At 41.0% G+C, this 14,499-nt stretch overlaps 1 protein-coding gene across 4 annotated transcripts in view; it reads left to right on the top strand.

Annotated features, from left to right (window-relative positions):
- Positions 1-2,851: 2,851 nt before the first annotated feature.
- The window catches only part of LOC114548933 (microtubule-associated protein 4), a 136,856-nt gene continuing 125,208 nt past the window's right edge, over positions 2,852-14,499 (top strand). For all 4 annotated transcript variants that reach the window (XM_028568955.1, XM_028568957.1, XM_028568956.1 and 1 more), the window contains exon 1: positions 2,852-2,937. The gene's annotated coding sequence lies outside the window, so the exon portion shown is untranslated. The remainder of the gene's footprint in view (positions 2,938-14,499) is intronic.

Genomic DNA, 14,499 nt, shown 5'->3' with positions numbered 1-14,499 from the left:
AGAAAGCAGTTGTTCTTTCTCTTCATATTTTAGTTGCAAAGAACAATCCAAGTTGCCTCTCCTGAATGAGACTGAATGAATTTTTCTTTGTGTCATAAATGCAAATTGGCTTTTTCAACTGTGGATAACTGTCACATTAAACAATTATTCCTAATATAACATTACAACTTTCTTTCTTTAACCTCTTCCATATAGCCCAACAAACTCAGAATAAAAAGCTGTAAATCCTTAAATCTTCCACATACCCTTTTTATATATATTAAAGGAATCGTTTATACAGGTTTTCTGGAAATTTAAGCAACAAATCAACAAAAACCTGCAAAGCCTATGCCACCCCACAAAGAAAAGAAAAAAGAAAAAAAAAGCCAGCAGAGAGAAAGAATGAAATAATGACAGTCAACATAGTGCACAAAGCAAATTCAGGGAGAAAAGAAAGAGCCACTGTGACTAAGTGCTAGGGGTGTCTCCCTGGCCGTTATTTGTCTCACACACTTCTGTCCATTTGACCAGCGGAGGAGGCCATATTTTCTGGAAAGTTCTTTCTTTGTTAGACATCTTATATATATCTTTCCATGTGTAGTACATTTCCTAACTGTTGGTCACTGATTTCCACTGTTGCAGAATGATGCGCCTGGCCAACAAAGTACACAGGGACATGGCATAGTTTGTGATGTTGGGATTAAACCCCCGCTGAACCGAAGATGGCGAGGAGTGGGTCAGGAGTAATAGTTTTGTGAAAGGCTTTTGCAATGTAGTCCAAGACCAGAAAAGAGTTAAGTGTCAAACTCAAGGCCCGCGGGCCAAATCCGACCCCTCGCAAATTTTGATCCGGCCCGTATATCAATTTAGGTTCACAATACATTTTGGCCCGCCTCGTTTTTGTCACTTTTGCAGACACTTTTGGTGCATTTTTTCGGATGTTTTTGCCACTTTTTTCCGACGTTTTTGGGGCCTTTTCTGGTGTTTTTTCCCCCCAATGTTTTTGTTTTTTGTCGCTTTTGTCTTTGATGTCCAAGTTACTTTTTGGGGCTTTATTTGGACCAAACTGTAAGTGAGAAGGATATATGAGACACGCAATAATCCAGTAAAAGATCCTTGACTTTTTCGATGAAATAAAAGCCTGTGAATAAACTAAACATTCTGGCCCTTGTTTTGATTCTTAGTTTCCAGTGTAGCCCTGTGGGAAATTGAGTTTGACCCCTCTGAGTTAGAACAAGACCAAAACTGATGTGTAAGAGTCCCTGTATGTTGTTTTTTATGTATCACATAAAGGAGAAGTGTTAGGCTATATGGCACAGAGCCTGGCTTTAGAGTGATGGAGCCTGTGGACTACTTTAAATTGTATTAAAGAATGTCTGGAGTTTATAGAGCTGCTATGAATTCTATCCAGAATTCCCTCCCAAACCGACACTGAAATTTCCATGTTGAGTTCCCGCTCCCAATCGTTCTTCAACTTGGACACTCCTTCGTGGGCCAGAAGGATCCACGTGGATACCCTTAAACCACGTTTTTCTACAAAGGAAACATTTGATGGGTTCTTGAGTACCTTTCGTCCACCTTGCCCCCGCCTCACACTGACGCTCCTCTCCACAGATTATACTACAGTATAGAATATAAAAAGTGTTAAAGGAAACCTGAGATGCAAGTTGTTTTTTTACTATCAGACAAAGAATGACTTCACTCTAACTACTTAATATAGGTTTATTGCAGCCTTGGTATGCACAGTGCAGCTGTAATATGTAGAGCAAAATTAATAAAAAATATTAGCACAAACTACATATTGGCAGATACTCAATATTACAGAGTCTGGGGGGGAAACGACATGACTGAGACATCCCTACTTTAGGCTGAGCTCTGAGACTTTTCAACATAGGCGCTAGCTATGAGGCCCCGAGCCCTTGGCCCTTTGGCCTGTGCCGAAAGGCCCATTTAGTAATCCCTCAATGGCAACAAAGATTCAGTAAAAATTAAGTTCACCCACCTCCTCCAGATACGCTTTGTTCTACAGGACATTGATTTTCAGGGAGGGGGGTGGTGGGGGGGGACAGGATATAATCTAAGACATCACAGACTAATGATGCAAGCTAGAGAAAGAGAAGGCAATTAATAGGCTGGGACTGATGTTTGCCATTTTGATCACAAGGTGTCACTGTTAAACCTGCATTAGGCTATGTGAGGTTGAACCATGTTGGAGTTAAACTGCTTTTGATTTTTCACCTCCCACGCGTCTCTTAGGGGAATTGGCGCATATAGTGGGAGAATTAGCCAAAATAATTTGTTCAATCTGACCATGTCTGTTGTTTTCTGTTGCTCAATTGGAAATTATAGTTTAACTCATTGCCAATATAATCAGAGTTATTAGTAGGCCTAAATATAATCGAGATTGGCCTTGAACTGTTGTGCTTCCAGCTATATTTAATTTAAAGAATAAAACAGAATACATGGCCCGTCTGTAATATAGCTGAAAGTACCCCTGTAATTTCTAGTTTCTAACTGGAGCCTCCGTATTTTCGATAATAACTCATCCCAGTGACATTCCAGTGATCTGGGCGATAGAAGGGCGTCTTCCTGGGCCGTGGCCGTATCCAGACCCAGTCCCCACCGGCGATTGGACCGACAGCGTCCCGTAAAAGGAGTCAAACTTCTCCATTGCGTGTATAAGGTGTCCGTCAAAAGTACATTTGGTGACAACGAAGGACCCGCCCAGGATTTGAAAGCTGTGATTGGACAACACCCTCGTCCTTCACAGTTTAGCTTCAATTTCACTGGATCAAATGAAAGCCAGTCACCGACGTCGAGTTATGATTGGAACAGAGCTTCCCCGGGCGGAGCCGGTTAGTCTGCAGCCAAAGAGCGCATACTCGGGTGGGCGGATCGTAGCGGTGACAGCGACGCTCGCACACTCCCGACAAACTGTCAAAAAGCAGACAACTAACGGTAAGTCACGTTGAAATACGAACATTGTGTTGTTGTCGCTTGGTGTAGGAACGTGTGCTGTTTGCATAGAGCTTGGAACGAGTGGGCGGACAGTTGGAGTCTTTGTAGCAGTGAAATGACGGTGATTTCGGATGAGTGATCTCACAGCACGCATCACAGCGACGCTGTAGTGGTGTAGGATAATGCTGCCTTCAGGTGCTCCTCGGAAACTCTTGCTTTCGAAAAGCAGTTGGCTGAATGCAGGAATGTGCTTGCCCATTCTTTAAATTGAAATTGCTAGCCAACGTCTCCCTGCTAACACTGACCATAAACTTTGACTTTTCCCGTCATATTTTGGCTACTACATAGGTGGGTGGGTCACATGCAACTGGATACGGTCCTTCCGATATTCCCGACAGCACTTGAGGCAGCATGGGTGCGCACTGTGAAGTTGCACTGTCACAGCAGACAGAGGAGCAAAGTTATGCAAGCTAGCCCGAATCTGTCCGTCTCTGCGTTCGCTCCGTCCCTTTATTTACAGTTTATTAGTAGGACTGAACAGCAAAGGTGCTGGTTGTGTGGGTTCTTCTGTGTTTATATTAGGCTACATACTGTAGTTGAGCTCTAGGCTATCCGACTTCACTGTGCATGCAGAGACTTTTTTTCCACATCCCATATTACAATCATATTTTTATTTATGGATGGGTTCGTAGGCCTAGTAACGGTAGTGCATTATTTGTCTGTGTTGATTGATGACACATGAAATCTAAACAGTCACATACAGGTCCGTAGCCAGCCTAGAGGAAGGGGGGGGGCTCTTTGCAGTTTTTCCCTCATTTTGTATTACATTATAAGGTTTGAACTAATAGTTTGATCCCCCAAAAATGTCCAAACTCAAGGTCCATTTATTTGCTTTTCCCAGAGCTTTCAACTGCATCTCATGGACTTTTATTAGCCCACGGAGTCTGCACAGTTGTAATAACTCAGTTGTAATTCAGCTGACTGTTGAATACCAATATAATAAGTGCTAATAACTGTCCAAACCTGACCTAATTTAACCTTTATTTAACCAGGTAGGCCGTTGAGAACAGGTTCTCATTTGCTAAAGTGATAACACAATATACATGAATAGACTGTCTATATCACTGCTGAGATGTAGTAAAGAGTCAAAAAAACTGTGCAAATTGTGGTCTAATTAGTGATTTAGATCAGTTATAACGCAATATCTATGTCTATATAAATGTTGAAATGTAGTGGAGAGTCAATATACAGTTAGTGCAAGTTGTGGTCTACTTAGTGATGTAGGTCAGTAAACATGAATAGACAGTCTATATAAATGCTGAATGTAGTGAAGAGTCAATATACAGCTATAATATACATTATAGCACATTTCCCACAGAAATTGATGTTGTAAAGAGGAATCACAGCGGAGAGGATTGTCCCTCTCCCTCCCTCCCTCCCTCCCTCCCTCCATCCCTCCCTCCCTCCATCCCTATCTACCTCCCTGTCTCCCTCCTTCTATCCAGATTACTCTCCAATCCTCCCGCTGCCAGATTACTGAGTGGGAAATAAGAGGTGGGACTGATCTAAGGCCCTGAATTCATTATGGACCCGATCCAATCGCTAAAATGTCACGTTGCTTGCTGCTCCGCCGTTAGCCGGCCAAAGTGGTCAGGTATTAGGCTCCGAGGGCTTGACAGTTATCAAACGGGGCACGGCGGTCGCTCGCTGTCATACCAACCATTCCAACAGCTACATTATGTCTGTGTAAAATATCACAACGTGCAGAGATGAAAGAGATGAAGCATTCTTCTCTGCCCAGGGATCAATCCCCTCGTTATTATGAAACCCACGTAACTTCTAGGAAAGGCCCGCCCTGCGAAGCAGCTCGATTGGTTGGGGTTAGGCATTGACCTCGCGTGGTTAAGGTTAGGATAGCCGATTGGTCAGGGGAGAGGACCTGAACAAATCGGGTTGCGTTACCTCGCGTGAGCATGGACGCCTGGCCAATAGTAGTGTGTGAATGCTATTGAAAGACGGGCCTTTCCTAGAAGTTGCGTGGGTTCCATAATTACGCTCAAACCCCACCTGAAATTCCTGCTGACCCTTGGCTGGATCTCACCGTGCTACCCTGCTGTCTTTACAGAGAAAAACACAAACTTTAGTAGGAGCCAAGAGCAGATGAAGTCCTGTACGCCCACCCAAAGCTCTTATTTTGAAGGTTACATATATCAGCTCATATGACTTAATTTTACCATAATGGTCCAGTGTTCTCAGTTCTGTATGGTGGAGGCAGTTGTTTGCTAAATCCGAAGCTCAGACTGTTGAGACTCCTGTTGACCAAACCAAGGCTCTTTTTGTGGATAATGACACAAGGACTTGGCATTCTGACGACACTGACATGTTCATCGACATAAAGATTTTACTTTTGAGGAATGGACTAGAGGTTTTGAGCAAGTTGCAGGCTTGTGCAGGTCATCCATTGTGTGTTGGTGTTTGTAATAATTGTTTTGAGGAATCGACTTACTGGTTTGCAAATGTTAAGAAGGATTCGAGAAATGTACCAAAGCAACTGAGAAAAACTGTAAGAGGAAAACCTACATTGAAAAGCATTCAGTGCAACCGTTTTATAGAAATACCACAGCAGGACTGGTGCCACTTACAGCAGCTATTTCCAGTGATGAAAACGTAGGAAAAAAAAAAAGAGGAACATCTGTTTTATCCCCTAACTATTTTATAAAAACACCAGCCCAACTTTTCAGATTCTACTACATTACCACTCTTTCAGTGTACTGAACCTTTACCACTCTTTAAACGTTCAGCTGCTTCTTGCCAATATCAAATACCACTCTCAGTAGTTTTATAGTTGTGGACAGTTTTGGATTCTGGGAAATACTTGAGTGTTCTGCACTGTAAAGGTGAAATCAGACTGAATGGCCTGTCGTTAAATCTTGTGTTTAATGCAGCATGCAAAACTAAACTTAAACTATCTGTGATTCTCACTAGGGCTGTCCCTAACGATTATTATCATTGTTGATTATTTTTCTCGATCAATAGATTAGTTGTTTTGGTCTAAATGTCAGAAAAGGGTGAAAAAGGTGGATCAGTGTTTCCCAAAGCCCAAGATGACATCCTCAAATGTCTCGTTTTGTCCACGACTCAAAGATATTCAGTTTCCTGTCACAGAGGAGAGAAGAAACTAGGACATATTTACATTTTTAAAGCTGGAATCAGAATGTTTTAACTTTTATTTTATAAGAAATGACTCCAAGCGATTAATCGATTATCAAAAATAGCTGGCGATTAATTAAATAGTTGACAACTATTTGATTAATCTTGGCAGCTCTAACTCTCACTGGTGTTGGTTGATGACATTTGCCATAGCTGAATGTATTTTTACCCAAATGGCCAGCTGTGTAACAAATGACCCACTTTCAGGACGAATTGGACAAATGATCAGTTAAACATACGTGCCAAAATCTAATGTCAGATGTTATCCTTGAACCTTTGGTTAGGGAGGAGGGTAATTGTAGCGTTGGTGGGATGGTTGGTCATGTGGTTGCTCATAGAAACCAAAAGTGAAAGAAAATACAGCACCCAACACTTGACCTTACCGACTGGTCGGTAGGTCATTTGTATGCCCAAAGTGCCTTTAACAGTAGCGTCCATGCAGCCACTTCCAGATAGTGAATGGATGAGTTTGTGTCCGCGTTGTACAGTATTTAATCAAATAAAAGGTCAGCAGTGGAATTGGATCTCACTGCTGAACCTCTGTGTGGAGCCCCTATTAAAACAGCTGTATGGGAACCACAGCAACCATGCAGAACCAGAAACACTGTAGATTCTAAGTGAACACTTAGAACTGTGTGTGTGTGTGTGTGTGTGTGTGTGTGTGTGTATATGAAGTTTAGACTACAGAGATGAACTGTAAGTTGTGAGAAGTTACAGTAAATGAGAGACAACACTTTATGTTCTGATCCTTACATTATGTTAATTTTGCACTAAAGTTCTTAATAAAACCAGAAAATACTTTAAAGTACTCTTCGTTTTTATAAGCATTAAATTCACACAGGAGTAAACACATAAAAAGGCTTTACCATGTGGTTATTTAATATAGACTATTTATTGAATGACCAAAAAAACCTGCTGTGTTGTGACAGGCTATATTTCATTTTCAAGAAATTAAATGATGAAGATTTTGTTTAAGGATCAAAAAAGTATTGATTTTCGTTCAGTGTAGATGTTCATTGTCTATAAATCGATATGCAGGGAAATGTGTTCTGCCAATCTAGGATTAGGCAATGGTTATGGTTAGGTTTAAGGTTAGGGTTAGGTGCCTTGACGTCAACGGTCGCAGCGCTGCCTTCAAGTCGATGAGGCAATGGTTATCGTTCAGTGTCTCCTCTATGCTGATTTTGTAGTGGCGGCCCACCATGGCAAAGTTTCTGCCACCACGGTATCAGACATAGGGCTGTACACAAAATGTAGTCGCGGTTGCCTTTTAAATGATCCTGCCACTCACATCGCAATTTAACAAGTAGAACTATTGAGAGTAGGGCTGGGCGATATATCGATATTAAAAATATATCGATATATTTTTAAATGAGATATGGAATTAGACCATATCGCATATATCGATATAGTTCAAATGTGATCCTTGCTCCCATAGATATATACACAGATGTCGCCTTGAGGTTCTAAACATACGTCAAAACCGCCGCCATCTTGGAACAGGGGTGCGAAGCATTCAGATCAACGCTAAAGATGCCGGACTTTTGTACTGCTTAATTATGTTCGATAGAGGAAATGAAAAGAACAAACAGCAATGAATAACATTTAACAGGTGACAATGTGTTTTATGATTATGTATGCCGCCTTCGACCAGCAACCTGAGCTCCGGCGGCAGCGGGAGGCGGAGAGCTCCGTGGCCCGGCCGCAGCGTCTCTTCCCCGGGAAAACGCAGCTTTGCCTCGCTGCTGCGCCGGGTCCCCGCTGATCCAAATCGGACCAGCCAAAGACAGAGTGGTGATCGGTAGGATCTTACACGTAGTCCAGGACGACCTGTATGTCGATATCGGCGGAAAGTTCCACTAAGTTTGCCGGGCGGCAGGCGGACGGAGAGAAGCTACAGCGGGGGGGCAGCAGAGACCGTCTGCGGCTGCAGGATCTGGAGCTCAGTGCCCGTTAAAATGACACGTAACGCATAAATACATACAGAAATAAATAGTGGAGGAATGAGCCTGGACTTTTTCAGTCTGTTTTAAACTTCACCTTGAAGCAGAAACTCTTAGTTCAGAAGGGTGAAGTTTCCGTTTGGACTCAGATCTGTGAACCGATCATAATAAATATTCTTTGTATTAACACATTAATTAGTTTCTTTGTTTTGTAGTCGATAGTTCATCTTTTAGTTTACTTAAGTGGAAGCAGTATCAAGTGGAAGAATGGGACTATAAACCTAGGCTTACAGGCATGAGGCATTAAATTTTGAACAAAGTAGATTATATTAATATCAAAAGCTTAATTGACCTTTGGAACGAATCACAAATATGGAGCTTTGATTTCAAAAAAGGTACTCCTGTTATACAGTATTTAGGTTTACATTTTATTGTTATTTGAACAGCTGAGCATTTAATCATGAACCAGGTGAAGAAACCGGTTTATTATTTATTTGATTTTGCAACTGTCTCTATGAAACTACTTGTGACATGTCATATTTGATTTTGGCTTTGACTGAACATTTGCTCTCACTTTGCGGAAAAAAATATCGGGATATATATCGTATATCGATATTCAGCCAAAATATATCGGGATATGACTTTTGGTCCATATCGCCCAGCCCTAATTGAGAGGTTACTGGGCCCGTCCAGTTTAACTCCACATACTGTTGTGTTGATGGAGTTTATTGTCAAAACATTCGCTTTCTTCAGAGTCGACTATTAAACAAACCGCTCCACTAAAAACGTCACTGCAATGGGGCCGTTCTAAGTGTAGTCTAGTGTGTCAGCCTCTCCTTAATACAGTGCAGTCACCCTGTCCCATGTGCAGAAAAACTCCCCCAAAGCATGATGCTACCACCCCCATGCTTCACAGTAGGGATGGTGTTCTTGGGATGGTACTCATCATTCTTCTTCCTCCAAACACGGTTAGTGGAATTATGACCAAAAAGTTCTATTTTGGTCTCATCTGACCACATGACTTTCTCCCATGACTCCTCTGGATCATCCAAATGGTCATTGGCAAACTTAAGACGGGCCTTGACATGTGCTGGTTTAAGCAGGGGAACCTTCCGTGCCATGCATGATTTCAAACCATGACGTCTTAGTATATTACCAACAGTAACCTTGGAAACGGTGGTCCCAGCTCTTTTCAGGTCATTGACCAGCTCCTCCCGTGTAGTTCTGGGCTGATTTCTCACCTTTCTTAGGATCATTGAGAGCCCACGGGGTGAGATCTTGCATGGAGCCCCAGTCCGAGGGAGATTGACAGTCATGTTTAGCTTCTTCCATTTTCTAATGATTGCTCCAACAGTGGACCTTTCTTCACCAAGCTGCTTGGCAATTTCCCCGTAACCCTTTCCAGCCTTGTGGAGGTGTACAATGTTGTCTCTAGTGTCTTTGGACAGCTCTTTGGTCTTGGCCATGTTAGTAGTTGGATTCTTACTGATAGTATGGGGTGGACAGGTGTCTTTATGCAGCTAATGACCTCAAACAGGTGCATCTAATTTAGGATAATAAATGGACTGGAGGTGGACATTTTAAAGGCAGACTAACAAGTCTTTGAGGGTCAGAATTCGAGCTGATAGACAGGTGTTCAAATACTTATTTGCAGCTGTATCATACAAATAAATAGTTAAAAAATCATATATTGTGATTTCTGGATTTTTATTTTTAGATTATGTCTCTCACAGTGAACATGCACCTACAATGACAATTTCAGACCCCTCCATGATTTCCAAGTGGGAGAACTTGCAAAATAGCAGGGTGTTCAAATACTTATTTTCCTCACTGTATATCATCACTGACTGCCAATTGGATCGAATATCATTATAATGTTCCCACTTCATCATGAGTCCAGTGTAGGGCTGTGCTCGATTTGAAGAAATTCTTAGTCGACTACGATCATTCAATTGTATCGACTAATCGATTAGTTGATTTAATCGACAGATCTGTAAATCTGAGTTTCTCTGCAAAGTGTCATGCAAAAGCACCACTTTAATTCTTGTGTTTACCAGAGATGTGCTCGTACATTTCTTGGAAATAAGTCATTCAGCATGAAAAAAGCATAAAACATGACTAATCAACTAAATAAATCTAAGTTGACTAAGACCAAAACGACCGATTAGTCGACTAATCGACTAAGAGGGAGCAGCCCTAGTCAAATGGAAAGCATTTAATGTAGCCACATGTAGAAAGTAAGTCATAAATTATATTATTTTCACTAGGGTTCAGGGAGAAAGATAATAGGTTAGATTGGCTAGCCACTGAGGGAAATATTCTCTTAATATTAGACATAACCTTTTGATGAAGGAATACATGATTTATTGAAGCTCTTTCATTTATCTCTGTCACTACTGGATTGATCACAGTTTCCCCCCCTCTGTATATTTAGCATTTGAAGGCTAATCACACAGACATATGTTTGTATCCTGGCTTTACACTCTCTAGCTTTGGGAGGAATCATAATGCTCTTATTATGTATTTTTAAATGGTATTCTGTTTTGATATAATCAGGCCATGGCAGAAAGAAAGTCCAGAATGCCATCTTTCTTTCCAGAAAGTCCCAAGTAGGAAAACAAAGAGTTATTTCAAAAGCTCTTACATCTTTGAATATGTGGGGTTTTGTTTTTCAGGAATATGATAAGACCGATAGAGGATGATGAGGGGCTCAGAAAGGACTTGGAAGTTTTTACTCTGTTCAAAGTTGTTGCGTCTGTTTGTTCAACACAAAGGGCAAAAATGAGAAAACCTCAGAGTAGAATGACCCTCTGCTGCCTTCTGTCGTAAAGTTTCTATTTTTATCCAGTTGACTGATGCCAAAAATGAAAAGGTGATCAGTCAGGTGGTTGATTTTTACATACATACAATACTGTATGAAGTGACCCATTAGCATGTTAGCTTTCAGGAAACGTTTGTGTATTTTAGAGCAGCTGCCAGTGTGACATTCGTTTTGGTTTTAGAAAGAAAAAAGTTAAATGTTTAACTTTTATGGTAGCACCATAAAAATGGAAAATTGACTGAATGCTTCTAGGCCATTGGTCATCTGTATTTATCGAGCTCTTCTGGCCATGTTACAGTCCATGCCCACTTCAAATGATTAAACTAGCAGTGTATATATTACCCGGAGGTACAGGGTTCCACTTTTTTCATAAGGTTTTACTGAAGAACTTTCTTGTGCACCAGTCAATCCTAAAACTAAATATGGAGCTTAATCCCAGATCAGATGTAGGCTACATCAAAGGGTGTCACATTTATTGTCTTGTGTGACTGTAATGTTACATGTATGTACCCTTGTTTCCTGTCTTAAATCTGTCTGAGTTGATGTTGCAAATGTAGCTGCTGGGCTGCAAGAAAAATGTCTTGTTCTGACGAAGTATTATCATATCAAAAGCATAATTGATTGTGGTAAACATATTTTGCAGCATAGAAATGGAAAGACTTTGTCATGTCAATACATAGGAAGGAAGGAAGGAAGGAAGGAAGGAAGGAAGGAAGGAAGGAAGGAAGGATCCAAACTGAACAGACAGGTTCCTGAAGTTACTCAGTTGGAAAGCTCCTGAATTCTTCTCAGCCTGTGGAATGTCAATTGACTGGAACTGCGAGCCATTAACTCCCATGTTTTCTTGCTTTCCACCCAAATACTTCAAACTAACATGATAGATAATCTGTTGCAGTTTCCTCCTTTTCTTCTCATGTCTGCCCACAATGACTTAGGGTCATAATTCCTCTTGAAACATGTCCGATAATATCCTTTGTAATTATGTGACCTTGTATGTTGAAGCTTATTTGGGAGTTTTCCAGGCCAAGGAAGAGTCAGGGTTCAAACTGGGGTGCAGGAAAGGCCATTTTGCCAAACAATGCTGCTGCCGAGGGCAGTCTGGGACAAGGTCTGGGACAAGGACTGCATAATTATCCTTACATAATAATGCTCCCTTATGTTTGCCTGAGCCTGTTGTTAAGGTGCAGCATGGTTATGCTATGTGGCCCAAATTGGGCAGCTTTGCTGAAATGTTAAGGTTGGGGGATGCTTGATACAAGGCAGTTTGTACAAAGTGTTGTCTGTCCAAGGCAAAAGTGTTTCTAGCTGTTCCAAATGACCATACAGTACTTGAAAGTTGCAAAAATAGTTCAATGGGTGCCAGACTGATCTCAAAAAGTGGCGTATGTATGGCATGCCAAATTTTGGTGTGTTATCAAGACGCATTATCGCTTTTTAGCGTGTTTATCAACGCAATTCACCCACCATTGACCTACATTACGAGTGCATTTTTGCGTAGCAAGTAGTATAAAGGGACGTAGGTCTGGTTGGGGTGGAGGATGGGTAAAACACAGGACTTTCACCCAGGAGAGCTGGGATCGCGTCCCGCATGTGGCGATTTTCAGCTTTTTTTTTTTTTTTTTTTTTTAAGCCTTCCCTCTTTCCTAAACCCAACCATTTGTTTTCCTAAGCGTGTTTTTGTTGTTATTTTACGTGTTTTGATGCTTTTTTGTGTTAAACCTTTTTTTTTTTTTTTTTTTTTTTTTTTTTTTTTACACGTGTGTGATGTTCTTGTGATAGTACGTCACATTCTCGCGATAACACGCAACATGGCGACGCCACGTGCTGTGTATGTTTACATCAGCTGTATACAACGTAGACATACACGTGGATAACTCAAAATTCGTACAGATAACACGCTGTTTGGGTTTAGGAAAGTGGCGTGTATGTTTACGAAAAGTCATGATGCCATGTTGTGGGTGCACACTTTCATAGGTCCTAAATTTCATTGCCGGTATTGGGCATAAATTCATCACATCCCCTAAATCTAGCTCTTACAATACAGGAAATACCCTCACAAATTTACGGCGATGTCTCATGATGTTCAGCCAACGTTTGCACAGGTGTGGAACATGCATAGTAGTGCCTGCATCCCGGGCCAGGATGGTTACCTTTACCGCTGATGAGCACGGCTATCAGCACAAATAATGATTTAAAAAATACGATTTTATTGATTTAAAAATGATCAGTCAATAGAAACTTTACATGAGAATTAACGGGAATTTATGGGAAATAACGGACAATATCAAATGCATACAATACAATGTGAAATGTGGCGTGTGGTGGGTTAGCTAGCAGGGTAACGTAATGTGGGCTGTGTGCGAACTTTCTAATTTATAAAAGAAAGTTTTACAATGATGAATGAATGGCTACTATCTTCTTGTTAACTGAAATATATACAAAATAAAACATTCACTCAGTAATATTACATGGAAGCGTGTAGTCCTTTGGCTCAGCCAGTTGGCAGTAGTGTGGGCTGCACATGATGAGAGAATGTGCTGTGCAAGCAGACTGTTGGAATCTGACTGAATTCCTATTTATTGGGATGCTGGCCAATTATCTGTACGCCACTTAAATGGACACACATCTAACCAAAACATGGAAGCCTGTATGACCTAGTATTGCTTTTTATGTGTATTTCTCCCCCAAATAAGTTCTATTTTGGTATTGAGACTGTGCAGAATTTCCAAGCTTAACTTCCCTTGGAAATGTTCCGACCCTTTGCAACCTTTAGTTCTGTCCGAACCCTAAATGGGTCCTGTCAGGTTGTAGTTTGTGCTGCTCCCCCTCAAATGATTTGTTGTCTTTTAATATTTTATGGGCTTGTTAAGAATCATTTTGAGGGAAGTCACAGCCAAGTGAATCCAGGCACACTCATTCTTTCTATGCTGTATGAAATACAAAAAAAAACTAAACATTTTCATCAGAGATAATTTCATCCTTTTTCTTCCCGGCCATAGGTTCTCATCTCTAGTTTCAATGAATTATTCATCAATGGTTATTGATTTAGTAAGCAATTACATGTTGTGGACAAATGCAGAGTTCTGATTGCTAAGGGAATGCAAAGCCATCTAGGGCTGCCACTAATGTTTTTTGTTTTTTTCTTTGAATAATCAATTCATTGTTTAGTCTATGTCCATCTTAATTTCCCAGAACCAATGGTGATCATGGATAGTACAACACAGCTTACAATCTACAATAGCGTCCTCTGATTTGGACTCTCCAGCGTTCCGTTTCCCCAAAGGTCAACCCTGACCAGACAGCTTTCTGTTGGTCAAAGGAGCAACCCTGAGGGTCAAAGTTCAGTTTAAAGTTAAACTGGACAAGGCAGATTTACTTTATCTTGGCAAGCAACTCCATTGACCATGGTGATTCAATTAAAATTAACAGATTTTTGCCATGCCTTTTTATTGTAAATGCTTGGATGACCAGGCCTAAGAGTAACGTACATATCATATTGAGCCATCTTGCCCTCTGAGCAACAGAATCTGACTTCTGATCATCATATAGACTAATTGAATGTCTGAATTGACATTAAACACACACTCA

Source organism: Perca flavescens, chromosome 22 (assembly GCF_004354835.1).
Source record: "Perca flavescens isolate YP-PL-M2 chromosome 22, PFLA_1.0, whole genome shotgun sequence".
NCBI classification, from domain to species: Eukaryota; Metazoa; Chordata; class Actinopteri; order Perciformes; family Percidae; genus Perca; species Perca flavescens.
The sequence above is the reverse complement of the archived record's forward strand: the minus strand, read 5'-3'. Positions and strand labels throughout refer to the sequence as shown.